A 14,177-nucleotide genomic window follows, 5' to 3' on the forward strand; every position below is an offset into this window, starting at 1 on the left:
ATGAGGCACAGGGTCAGAATGATTTGCATATGGCCATGTCTGAACTGGGGTGGCGGAGTGAGCTAAAGAACGGAGATGGATTAAACCCAGATCAGTTGACTGGGGGTGAGTGTTTGTATTGTCAACGCTCCGTCCATCATCACCTTTGATTTTTCTTTCTCCGCCCTAAATTGGCAGGGTATGCTCAGACGTGAGTCCCTTGCTCACTTTGCAACTGTAGTCAAGCAAGCCCGGCTGAAGACGGCTGTAATGCCAGAAAGCGGTCCTGGGAAGCTTGATTCCGGTCCAGGGAATACATGGCTTGGCAGTTCGGGCTGGACTGTTCCCATGAGGCACAGGGTCAGACTGATTTGCATATGGCCATGTCTGAACTGGGAGGCGCAGTGAGCTAAAGAACGGTGATGGGTTAAACCCAGATCAGTTGACCGGGGGTGAGTGTTTGTATTGTCAACGCTCCGTCCATCATCACCTTTGGTTTTTCTTTGTTCGGCCTAAGTTGGCAGGGTATGCTCAGACGTGAATCCCTTGCTCACTTTGCCACTGGAGTCAAGCAAGCCCGGCTGAAGATGGCTGTAATGCCAGAAACCGGTCCTGGGAAGCTTGATTCCAGTCCAGGGAAGACATGGCTTGGCAGTTCGGGCTGGACTGTTCCCATGAGGCACAGGGTCAGACTGATTTGCATATGGCCATGTCTGAACTGGGGTGGCGGAGTGAGCTAAAGAACGGAGATGGATTAAACCCAGATCAGTTGACTGGGGGTGAGTGTTTGTATTGTCAACGCTCCGTCCATCATCACCTTTGATTTTTCTTTCTCCGCCCTAAATTGGCAGGGTATGCTCAGACGTGAGTCCCTTGCTCACTTTGCAACTGTAGTCAAGCAAGCCCGGCTGAAGACGGCTGTAATGCCAGAAACCGGTCCTGGGAAGCTTGATTCCGGTCCAGGGAATACATGGCTTGGCAGTTCGGGCTGGACTGTTCCCATGAGGCACAGGGTCAGACTGATTTGCATATGGCCATGTCTGAACTGGGTGGCGCAGTGAGCTAAAGAACGGTGATGGGTTAAACCCAGATCAGTTGACTGGGGGTGAGTGTTTGTATTGTCAACGCTCCGTCCATCATCACCTTTGGTTTTTCTTTGTTCGCCCTAAGTTGGCAGGGTATGCTCAGATGTGAGTCCCTTGCTCACTTTGCCACTGGAGTCAAGCAAGCCCGGCTGAAGACGGCTGTAATGCCAGAAACCAGTCCTGGGAAGCTTAACTCCTGTCCAGGGAAGACATGGCTTGGCAGTTCGGGCTGGACTGTTCCCATGAGGCACAGGGTCAGACTGATTTGCATATGGCCATGTCTGAACTGGGGTGGCGAAGTGAGCTAAAGAACGGTGATGGATTAAACCCAGATCAGTTGACTGGGGGTGAGTGTTTGTATTGTCAACGCTCCGTCCATCATCACCTGTGGAAATGGAGACACAAGTGAATAAAGATGATAAAAACAGTAAAATAGTGATTTATTGATCAAATGTGGTATTAAATGAAGTGAAAAAACAACTGCTATCATTAGGATTATCATACTGCCCAGAAAGCACCGTTTGCTACAGTCAGACCAGAATTGATATTTTTATATACATTAGAAAATTGATACTTACAAAATATCACATGCTTAAACCAAACAAAAAGCCTAAAATGACATCAAAAGGACCCTGGGATCATGATAGCAAGCAGGAAAATCTACAAATTTCAGATATTCACCTTATGCAGGATCTGCAGGAAATGCAAAATGTTGATATGGAATTGAATACAAGGCTTTATACCAATAATGCTGCGGCATGCAATTGGCATATTGAATGAAAAGGTAATTGAACAATTAAAAGACTCAATCATACTACTCAAAGAGAACGAAAAAAGCAAAATGATCACAAAAGGAGATATGCCAATTTAATCAAGAAATTTAAGAGCAGGAACCAGATTGTAATAGGCAATGCTGATAATGGCGGTAATATTGTCATATGGCCAAGATCAGAGTACATGTTGGAGGCATACAAACAAATGAATAATATTCAATGTTATACAAGAAGCAATAACCAGGACTTAAGAGATATGAACAATAGGTTCCAGTTGGAACTTACAAGAAGGAAGCTTACTAACTATGGAAGAATATCAATATCTTCGCAATGAATATCCGACCATGCCTGTGCTATACTTTATTAAAAAAATACATTAAAACATTGGGGCATATTACCAAGGAATAGCGATATTTATCGCAAAATGCGCTTAGCGCATTTTTTTTATCGCTGCCTATCGCTGGATATGTTAGCGGAGAAAACATGCTATTAGCAACGTTTTTCTCCATTGTTCTAAAATATCCAGCGATAGCGGCGATATGCGTGAATATCGCTGAGAATACAGCAATATTCACGCATTAGCGACAAAATGCTCTTAGCCTTGTTATCCACCTCCCATTGGATAACATGGCTAAGAACTGGTCTGGGCAGGTGTTAGTATTTGGAGATATTCGCGGTTAGCGCGAATATTTCCATCTCTACGCCTGCCTTGCTAATAGGCGATAGCGACGTTAGCGACTGCTTTCAGTCGCTAACTGGTTTGGTACGCCCACTTTGCATGTCATTAGCGATAAACATCGCTGACATGCAATGGGGCCCCAAACCGCTCGCTATTGCCTAAAAGCTGTCGCTAACATCAGTTAGCGACAGCTTGCTAATAGGGCGATAGAATTATCGCCGCTTAGTGGCCGAAAACAGCCACTAAAGAGGCGATAACTGTCTATTGCCCTGCTTGATAATATGCCCCATTGTTCCCCCTCCTGGTAGACCTATAATTTCTCCCAGAAACAGTATACTTGAATATACATAACAGCATGTAGATTTCTTTTTGCAGAACACATGCGCAATTTACCATCTTTTATTCAGGATACGGGTGTCTTCTTGAAAAGAATTTATGATCTCCCATGTAGTCAGGAATACGTTTTAATGACATTGGATGTTAGGTCGCTCTCCACAAGCATTAACCATCATGATGGTTTAACAGCTGTAGAATATTTTCATAGAAGTAGACCATTAAAACTTTAGGAAGACAGTAAGATGCTACTTTGGATGCTTGGAAAAAAATGTCTTCCATTTCAATAATGGAATAATCCATCAGGTACGTGGGGTCGTCATGGGTGCCTGCTTCTCCCCCAGTTATGCGTGTTTACACATGGGCTTTTGGGAAGAGCAGCTACTCATGGTTGACCACAGTGAATACTGGGAAAATCATTATTTGTTGGCTCCGCTACATAGACAACCTATTGATTATATGGAAGGTCACTCTAGATACTGCTGAATTTATTTTTTAGCAAATATTAACATCAATTCTGTTAATCTCACTTTTACAGCACATAGCAGTCAAATGGTTAAATTATTGGATGTACAGGTATATATAAAGAACAACAAAATAGAATCTTGATTACATAGAAAAGAAAAGGTGGGCAATTCAATACTGCATGCTAGCAGTTTTCAGCCTAGCATTTGAAAAACAGTATTCTATATGGGGAAATGCTTAGACTGAAGAGAAAATGAAGTTGTGACAATGACCTAAAAATATAACAACAGGAAGCCAAACAAAGAATCCTAGCCTGTGAATATTTTGTGAATATTCTTGATTGGGCTATTACCAAAGCTACTGAGAAAAGTTGGCAAGCTCTTATATTTGGGGCAAATAAAATACCACAAAGAATAAAGATGTCAGTGAGACAACAGAAAATGAGGTGAGATTGATTATTACATACAAGAAACAGGTCCATACTTAGAAAGCAGTGGCCAATAATTCTGAGTGACCCAGTTATTGGCTAAAGACTCCCTAAAAAACCGACAATTACTTTCAGAAAAGCAACATCAATGAGTAATGTTTCAGTAAAGAATAGCCCAGGGATAACTGAATCTACAAAATAGCTCTCATCCAGGAAAGGAATTTACAAATGCAATTCCTGTGGACCTTGCCAAACTAGGAGTCAATATGTCACAGTATTATACCCATTACATGACAGGCCAGTTAAGGTTGAAAAATGTTTCACTTGTAAAATTGAATTTTCCGTATATGCGCTTGAGTGCTCATGTAAGCTTCGCTACATTGAGAGCAGCAAACTACAAGTCCACAAATGAATATTACAACTTATAAGAGCCATCATAAATTCTGATCATACTTATCCGGTAGCCCGTCCTTTTACTCAAAATCATGACAATAACCTCAGCCGTTTCAATTATTACTTAATTGATACAGTGCCAAAATTGAGACGAGGTGGCAACATAGAATTAATGTTAAGAATGTTAAGACTGCTAGAAACAGTTAAGACATTTGGAGACACAGTATATTTTAAATCTAGATACCAAGTTGCCAAATGGTTTAAATATTAGTGAGGATTTATACACCTACCCTAAACCAAATATGATAAATACTGAGCCAACGATGAACATAAAATAAAGGTTTTAGTATACATTTTCAAATGCACTGCAGCGATATCTCTCCTAAATGCTTTTTCACATCCTGCACTTATCACTTTAGGGTATTGGAGGTTAGCTACAGGAATTAAAAGAGTGTCAGTTTACAGTTTTTGTATACATTTGCACCAGTGGCATTGTATTGATGTCAATTACACCATCTGTTAATAATTGTAGATCTCAAGCATATATATATATAAATACTTTGAAGATGTAAATAGAGATGAATGATAGAAATAATATATCAAGTAAGGGTTATAAAGGGTCACACTCAGCTCACTTAGGGTGTAAATATGATAAAAAAAATATTAACAAAAACTAAATCTCTGACTATGCATTATGCTCTTTATGATCAAATTGCTGTTTTTTTTGCACATATGCAAAAATTGCCCGGGTGCCTAGTTTACTAGATATTTCTGTGCATTTTTATTTATTTATGTATTTATATGGACTATATTTATTGAGGCAGGCGACACGCATCTGACACTTTACAGCTGACAATAAAGGATTGAACTAAACGACACGGCGTCGACATTCCGTTCTTGGAGAAGTGAGCGTATTTTGGACCTGGTTTCGAAGGTCTACAAACTCTGACGCGCCTTTTGTTAAGGAGGTGTGGGGTTACCGGAGTATACGGCGAACCTATATATATATGTGCAATGTTCATGGGTGAGCCATGAACATTGCGATTGGCAAGAAACAACGGGAATGAAGACGCCCCACTGCTGGCCGCTCATTGGCCAAGGATACACCTATTAAATGGCAGGACTGTTTAAAAGACTGTGGCCAATCATCGATGGCTTTTCCGCACTGATGAAGGCAGAAGCCAGAAACCCGTCTGCGGATATGACAAAGCCCACTAATGCCCCAAGTGTGCACCGAAGTTGCCCTGTGATTATTGATGTCTAAAGCGGTTCCACCTCCGCTTTTCGGTTGCACCCGCCGTGAGTTCGGCTGGCCCTGGGTGGGATGGTGTTTTTTCTGTTAATTTGGGCTGCCGGAAATGCCGCTAACAGATACTGTCGACCGAGTGAGGTCGTTGCTTATACAAAGCAGGAGTGTCTCTCTAATACGTGGGGCACTCACAGGTGTAGAGCGGCAGGCGAGGGGACACAGGACCACAGGAAATGCAGCTGTCATTTAATTTTAACGATGGGTGCATCATGAACATTACGATTGGCAAGAAACAACGGGAATGAAAACGCCTCGTTTCTGGACGCTCATTGGCCAAGGATACACCTATTAAATGGCAGGACTGTTTAAAAGACTGTGGCCAATCATCAATGGCTTTTCCGCACTGATGAAGCCAGAAGCCAGAAACACGTCTGCGAATAAGACAAAGCCCACTAATGCCCCGAGTGTGCACCGAAGTTGCCCTGTGTTTATTGATGTTTAAAGCGGTTCCACCTCTGCTTTTCGGTTGCACCCGCCGTAAGTTCGGCTGGCCGTGGGTGGAATGGTGTTTTTTCTGTTAATTTGGGCTGCCGGAAACGCCGCCAACAGATACTGTCGACCGAGTGAAGTCGTTGCTTATACAAAGCAGGAATGTCTCTCTAATACGTGGGGCACTCACAGGTGTAGAGCGGCAGGCGAGGGGACACAGGACCACAGGAAATGCAGCTGTCATTTAATTTTAACGATGGGTGTGCCATGAACATTGCGATTGGCAAGAAACAACGGGAATGAAGACGCCCCATTGCTGGCCGCTCATTGGCCAAGGATACACCTATTAAATGGCAGGACTGTTTAAAAGACTGTGGCCAATCATCAATGGCTTTTCCGCACTGATGAAGGCAGAAGCCAGAAACGCGTCTGCGGATATGACAAAGCCCACTAATGCCCCGAGTGTGCACCAAAGTTGCCCTGTGTTTATTGATGTTTAAAGCGGTTCCACCTCCGCTTTTCGGTTGCACCTACCGTGAGTTCGGCTGGCCCTGGGTGGAATGGTGTGTTTTCTGTTATTTGGGCTGCCTAGCGCTCGCATTGCCAGATAGAATAAATTAGTAGTGCCTTATTTCGTTAGTGCCTCTCTGCCCACAGAGTTATTTGTTCAGTTCCCCCAATCGGTTCCGGTTTCGCTTCTGCCGCCATTTTTGTTGTTGTTGTGACTCGGAGCCCGCCCTCTCCACCCCGCTCCCGCCTCCCAGCTGCTCCTCCCTCCCACTGAGTGCCAAGGCTCACCCTGTCGATTGAAGCGCTGTGACCGTCCTGACTTCGTCAGAAGCGGTCGCTCCCCAGGGCCCCTGGTCTCTCGTGGTTATCGCTGTGCTGCTCTGCTGCCTGGCTATCGCTGTGCTGCTCTGCTGCCTGGCTATCGCTGTGCTGCTCTGCTGCCTGGGTATCGTTGTGCTGCTCTGCTGCCCAGTTTGTTGTACTGTACTGTGCCTGCTCGCATTGCTTGACTGTATTACCCTGCCTTTATCAATTGCCCGCTTTGCCCTGACTAGCGCTCGCATTGCCAGATAGAATAAATTAGTAGTGCCTTATTTCGTTAGTGCCTCTCTGCCCACAGCGTTATTTGTTTAGTTCCCCCAATCGGTTCCGGTTTCGCTTCTGCCGCCATTTTTGTTGTTGTTGTGACTCGGAGCCCGCCCTCTCCACCCCGCTCCCGCCTCCCAGCTGCTCCTCCCTCACCCCTCCCCCCTACACTATCTACATATGACAGACACCTTTACGCGCAGCGTCCACGCGCAGCGGTCGCGCCCCATGCGCGCCGAAGGTGCGCCAAAGATAAGCCCGTCTACGCCCGTCCGCGCCTGGACCGCGCCCAGCGCCAGACCCCCTGGCCCTCGCAAAACCCACTCCACTCACTTAACATATGACGTCGCTACTCTCCTTGCCCTTAACCCCGGACGCACCACACAATGCTGCGTAGCTACCCCAGGACACACCCACGGACCATTCGCCTGCCACTCCTGCAAGTTCGCCTGCATCAGGACCCATGCCAAATCCTCCCCCTCCAAACACAACTCCGGCTCTAACCACCTGAAGTGTATCCTGTTGAACACCCGATCGATCCACAAACATGCCACTGAACTCTGGGACTTACTCGACACTACATCACCGGACGTCGCCTTCCTTACAGAAACATGGATGAACGCCTCATCAGCACCCGACATCGCCATAGCCATCCCGGACACCTACAAGATCATTCGAAAAGACCGCACCAACCAAACAGGAGGAGGCATCGCCATCGCCCATAAGAACACCATCCGAATCACGACCAGCTCCGACGATAATCTCGCGAACGCCGAACACCTTCACTTCCAGATCCACACCGACCCCAGGACCACACTTAGAGGCACACTCATCTACAGACCACCAGGAACCCGCACACAATTCAATGAAGACATCACTGACTTCATCAGCCCACATGCCCTCATCTCCGAGAACTACATTTTACTGGGAGACCTCAACTTCCACCTGGAAAAGAATAACGACAGCAACACCACCACCCTTCTGGACAACCTGGACAATCTCGGACTCAAACAACTTGTTGACACCCCCACCCACTTAGCCGGACACACGCTTGACCCTATCTTCACCTCCAGCAAACACATCTCCTTCGATCACACCACAGCTCTCCATTGGACGGACCACAGCTGCGTTCACTTCAGCTACAAAAAGACCTCGACCCACAACCCCCCACAACCTATTCCTCGAAGAAACTGGAACAAAATCACCACCGACCAACTCTTCACATCGCTTAACCAAAACCCCCCCGCCATATCATCGGACCCAAACCAAGCTGCCACCAAACTCACACAATGGATCACCCACAGCGCTGACGAATTAGCACCCTTGAAAAACCACCAGATCAAACAAGGTAGCAAAAAGGCCGACTGGTTCAACGATGACCTTAAGAAATCCAAGAAGTTTTGTCGTATCCTCGAGAAAACCTGGGGAAAAAAACCAACCACTAACAACCTGACCAGCTTCAAAGACGCCACCCGCAAACACCACCAATTGATCCGATCCACCAAGAAATCAGCATTCAAGGATCGACTCGACAACAACGCCCAAAACAGCAAGGAACTATTCAACATCAAAGAATTTACCAACCCTACCGCCAGCACCAACGACATCACTCCCTCCCAAGACCTCTGCGACTCTCTATCCTCTTTCTTCCATAACAAAATCGCCGACATTCATAACAGCTTTGAAAACCTGTCCGAAGAACAACCCACTCCACCAGATTGTTAACCGTACTGTTACTGACATTCCCTGTAAATATCAGATTCAATTCATTATTATTCAGAGATGCGATATACTCCTCGGCCGAGGGTTGATCGCATCTCCATATAATAAAGAGGTTGTCGAGAAATCGCGACCAAAGTACGATCCTGTCCAGCCATTGGTCATTGGCTTCCCCCCAGGCTACGTGCTTCTCCCACCAGCCGACGAAAAGATTCGCGTAGCTGGGGGCGAAGCACGTACCCATTGCTGTACCCCGATTTTGTTGATACAGTTGCCCTCCAAATATAAAGATGTTGTTGTGGAGGCAGTACGAGATCATGTCCAACAGCATTTCATTATGTTGGGTGAATTTGGAATGTTTTTGGCCCAGGAACCATCTTATCGCTTTCAAACCATCAGAGTGACAAATACAGGTGTATAGACTGGTAATGTCTAGGGTTATGAGCAACAAGTCTTCTTCCCATCTAATCCCTTCTAAGTGTCTGAGAAAATCCTGTGTGTCCTGTATATATGACGCCAGATTTCTCACCAAAGGAGATAGAAAAGAGTCTACATAAATAGCTGTATTCTCCAGGAGGCAGTTAATTGAGGCCACAATAGGTCTTCCTGGGGGATTTTTGTAGTGTTTGTGAATTTTTGGCAAGTGGTAGAATGTTGGTAAAGTTGGTTCATCACAGTACAGAAAGAGGTATTCATCGTTGGTTAACATACCCTCCTCCTTCCACTGGCCCAATAGCTGATGGTATTTTGCTATGCATTCCACATATTTATTGCGGTGGATTGGGGTATAACATTCAACATCTTCCAGTTGCCGCATTGCCTCCCTTTGATAATGTTCTTTATTAAAGATCATCATGTTGCCCCCTTTATCTGATGGTTTAATCTCAATAGTCTTATCATTTCTTAGCGTTTTCAATGCTTCCCAATACTTGCGTGGGATGTTATAATGTTCAATTCCTTTGCTCGTGTGTTTGGCAAGATTTTTTAAGTCTGCAATAACAGCCTCATTAAAAACGTCTATAGCGTCAAAAGGTGTTTGTGGTATTTTCCTTGATTTCTTCTTAAATTTGCTATTTCCGCTAACTTGTTAGATGCCTGCTTGTTCCAAATACTCCTGGGTGCTGGGCACTGTTGGTTCACCGTCGCCCAAACTTTCCAGTGCTTGCATCGTTGACAGTGCTCGAAAGGTGTTTACTGTGCACTGTATCCAAGTTGACTCATCGTCATTGGTAGCGGTATTAGATCTTTGCACCTCCTCTCTGGGGTTAATCAGGAAAATCTTTTGAAATTTCAGTTTTCGTATAAACTTGAACAGGTCTATGCGAACATTAGCGTAGTCATATCCTGTAGTGGGACACAAAGTAGGGCCTAGCTCCAAGACCTTTTGCTCTTCTTGGGTTAAAGTCCTACTTTAGAGATTAACTACAGTTTGTACCGGTCGTTTGTTTAATGTTTGTTTTTGTTCTTGTTCCGTTGGCTCCTGGTTTCTCTCTGTGTTGGCACTTCTTCTGCCACCTTTCTTACCCCTCCTTGTTTTCCGCTTTTTTGATTTTTCGATTTTTGTTGTACCGGAGTGTGCATCTGTTGTGTTGGTCTTTGACGGCTTTCTCTGATCAGTTTGTATTCGCGAAAAAACTGAGGCTCTGTCCCGGTCTCCACATTCTGTCCACTGGAGCCTGCTTCTCTATTTGAGCGTTCTTCAGATAGATGTGCATCTGATTCAGATGTTTCCTGACCCTCGCTTTATTTAGTTTTTTTTGGGCGCTATCATATTTGCGTGCGAAAGTCAGTACACGCCCTGTCGCATAGGCCTGCTCATCACAATCAAATTTATTTTGTTTTCTTCGTCTGATCGTTTGTTCATAGTCTTTTAACCTTTTCAGCATGGCGTTTTTTTAAGTCAGCTGCACTTTCAATATCCTGTTCTTTCCCCATTAGATCTTCCAATCTTTCGATTTCGGCAAGGGCTTTCTTTCTCTCGCTCCAGGCGTAGTGAATTAGCATCTTCAATATGCCCTTCGCTGAGTCAGTAGTGTATAGAGCCCAGTCCTTAAGAAGTTGGGGATCCGGGTTCTCATAGGCTGGTACTGTATAAATTCTGAGACCCCTTGGTATTCGGTCACAGTCCACATAGCCCTGTAGGGAGGTGGCCTCCCACCATTTTCTTAATTCCCTCTCATGGGCTTTCTCTAATGTTTGGAAAAGTATTGTCAGGTTGCTGGCCGGATTCGCTGTGGCCTGATTGCTTACAGTTTGTTTTGGCCGCCCTCCAGAGCTCGGTTTAAACATTCCCGTGGCAATTTCCTCTCGTTCCTTTATGCTAGACATATCGCCTTTAGTTTTGGCGTTTTTCGGAGTTTAAGCAAGTCGCGCCCTCAGTTGCACTTGCACTGGTTGTTGTATATACAGACATTGTGGTAACGTCGGAACGCCGCTTTCCCAAGCACAACCTAGCCATCATGGATGGAAAGCAACTTTGCGGGGGACACGTTGCTTACTTAAGCGGTGTGCACAGATTGAAACTGGGACTTGTGCGGTGGGGTGATGGATTCAGGAGGCTGCTTCCCTACCCTCTAAACATTACCATCTTTACAGTCAAGGCGTGCACAGGGAGATGGGAGCAGACACCGCCCACTGGGGCAAGTTCTTACGAATTGGTGCCTGATCCTCAAGTACCTGGATTCCTGGTTTTGGGCTTTCCTGCAAGGTGACGTCAGCACTGCCTCAACCAATCGCAACGAGGTCAGTAGCTTAACGAGGAGAATTGTTTGGCAGCATTTGAGAAAGTTTAATTACGAAACGGGTCATGCATAGCCATGTTCCAATAAAGAGCAGCCCTCCTTGAAATCCTGCTTGTGCTCTTCTCCTTTAAGAACGGAGGGGAGGTTTGGTTCGATATATATATATATATATATATATATATATATATATATATATATATATATATATATATATATATATATATATATATATATATATATATATATATAAAAAAATATATATATAATCTAAGTTGTACAGTGACATTGGTGTTGGCAATGCTGGTAGGAACGTTATGAAGAACTATCACAGATTTTGTAATCTTATACAATAATGGGTGGTTCTTCCTGCTCGTTTCCCAAAACTAAATGCATTTTTAAGGGTGTGTAATCTGATTTTATAAAATGTTGTGAAATCTTTGCTCCCCCGAGGATAATGCCTTTACATGTATGTACAGCCAAATATGATCGTGTAGTTCATTTGAAGACTGTTTACTATGTCTATCACCTTGTATTTAAACCCTCCAATCATGCTTTAATATATTCGGCACTTGCACTTTAAAAAACCTTTGTCCCTCCCCTAACGTCATGTGATCAAGGCCTCTGAGAAGGCCGAAACGTTATGCTGGTGGCGATTCTGAAAACGTAATAAAAATATCTTTCACCCTAGCCTGGGTCAACTTCGTTTTTCAACCGACGACACCTGATGATTACGGGTACGCTGGCTGTCTGGAGACAAGTGTGTATCATATATATATATATATATATATATATATATATATATATATATATATATATATATATATATATATATATATATATATATATATATATATATATATGCTCCAAAGTTGCCCCCAGGACAAAGACGCACTCTGCATTTGTGTCTCGAGTATTCGTCAGAGTCAAAGCTGGAACAGCATGCCGATCGGCGTTTAACAGCAGACTGAAAGTTCGATGCCTGACGCGTTTCTGTGCTTCAATGCACGTCTTCAGAGGCGGGACAGTCTATAGTGCGGTGCTGACACACCCCCCATTTTAAATTCATGCCCTCCAATGGGCTTCTCAAAGTACTCACGCTGCATTATGGGGCTTGTGGTGTTGCCAGAATTTTACCGTCATATTGATGCACTCAATGCAACTGTTGCCAAAATTGTTTCAAGCCCTTGGATGGGCCTCAGCATGCAGGTCCAGCTTAATATCCCACACAAATGCTCATTTGAAGCTTGATAGGATGCGGAGCTCCTGACCCCCAGACTTCGAGGTGGTGCGTCTTCAGCGGCTGGGCTTGCCGCTTAAAATGTATGCTCCAAAGTTGCCCCCAGGACAAAGACGCACTCTGCATTTGTGTCTCGAGTATTCGTCAGAGTCAAAGCTGGAACAGCATGCCGATCGGCGTTTAACAGCAGACTGAAAGTTCGATGCCTGACGCGTTTCTGTGCTTCAATGCACGTCTTCAGAGGCGGGACAGTCTATAGTGCGGTGCTGACACACCCCCCATTTTAAATTCATGCCCTCCAATGGGCTTCTCAAAGTACTCACGCTGCATTATGGGGCTTGTGGTGTTGCCAGAATTTTACCGTCATATTGATGCACTCAATGCAACTGTTGCCAAAATTGTTTCAAGCCCTTGGATGGGCCTCAGCATGCAGGTCCAGCTTAATATCCCACACAAATGCTCATTTGAAGCTTCATAGGATGCGGAGCTCCTGACCCCCAGACTTCGAGGTGGTGCGTCTTCAGCAGCTGGGCTTGCGGCTTAAAATGTATGCTCCAAAGTTGCCCCCAGGACAAAGACGCACTCTGCATTTGTGTCTCGAGTATTCGTCAGAGTCAAAGCTGGAACAGCATGCCGATCGGCGTTTAACAGCAGACTGAAAGTTCGATGCCTGACGCGTTTCTGTGCTTCAATGCACGTCTTCAGAGGCGGGACAGTCTATAGTGCGGTGCTGACACACCCCCCATTTTAAATTCATGCCCTCCAATGGGCTTCTCAAAGTACTCACGCTGCATTATGGGGCTTGTGGTGTTGCCAGAATTCGAGGTGGTGCGTCTTCAGCGGCTGGGCTTGCCGCTTAAAATGTATGCTCCAAAGTTGCCCCCAGCTTTGACTCTGACGAATACTCGAGACACAAATGCAGAGTGCGTCTTTGTCCTGGGGGCAACTTTGGAGCATACATTTTAAGCGGCAAGCCCAGCCGCTGAAGACGCACCACCTCGAAGTCTGGGGGTCAGGAGCTCCGCATCCTATGAAGCTTCAAATGAGCATTTGTGTGGGATATTAAGCTGGACCTGCATGCTGAGGCCCATCCAAGGGCTTGAAACAATTTTGGCAACAGTTGCATTGAGTGCATCAATATGACGGTAAAATTCTGGCAACACCACAAGCCCCATAATGCAGCGTGAGTACTTTGAGAAGCCCATTGGAGGGCATGAATTTAAAATGGGGGGTGTGTCAGCACCGCACTATAGACTGTCCGCCTCTGAAGACGTGCATTGAAGCACAGAAACGCGTCAGGCATCGAACTTTCAGTCTGCTGTTAAACGCCGATCGGCATGCTGTTCCAGCTTTGACTCTGACGAATACTCGAGACACAAATGCAGAGTGCGTCTTTGTCCTGGGGGCAACTTTGGAGCATACATTTTAAGCGGCAAGCCCAGCCGCTGAAGACGCACCACCTCGAAGTCTGGGGGTCAGGAGCTCCGCATCCTATGAAGCTTCAAATGAGCAT

The sequence above is a fragment of the Lissotriton helveticus genome, chromosome 1_1 (genome assembly GCF_964261635.1).
Source record: "Lissotriton helveticus chromosome 1_1, aLisHel1.1, whole genome shotgun sequence".
Taxonomy (NCBI): domain Eukaryota; kingdom Metazoa; phylum Chordata; class Amphibia; order Caudata; family Salamandridae; genus Lissotriton; species Lissotriton helveticus.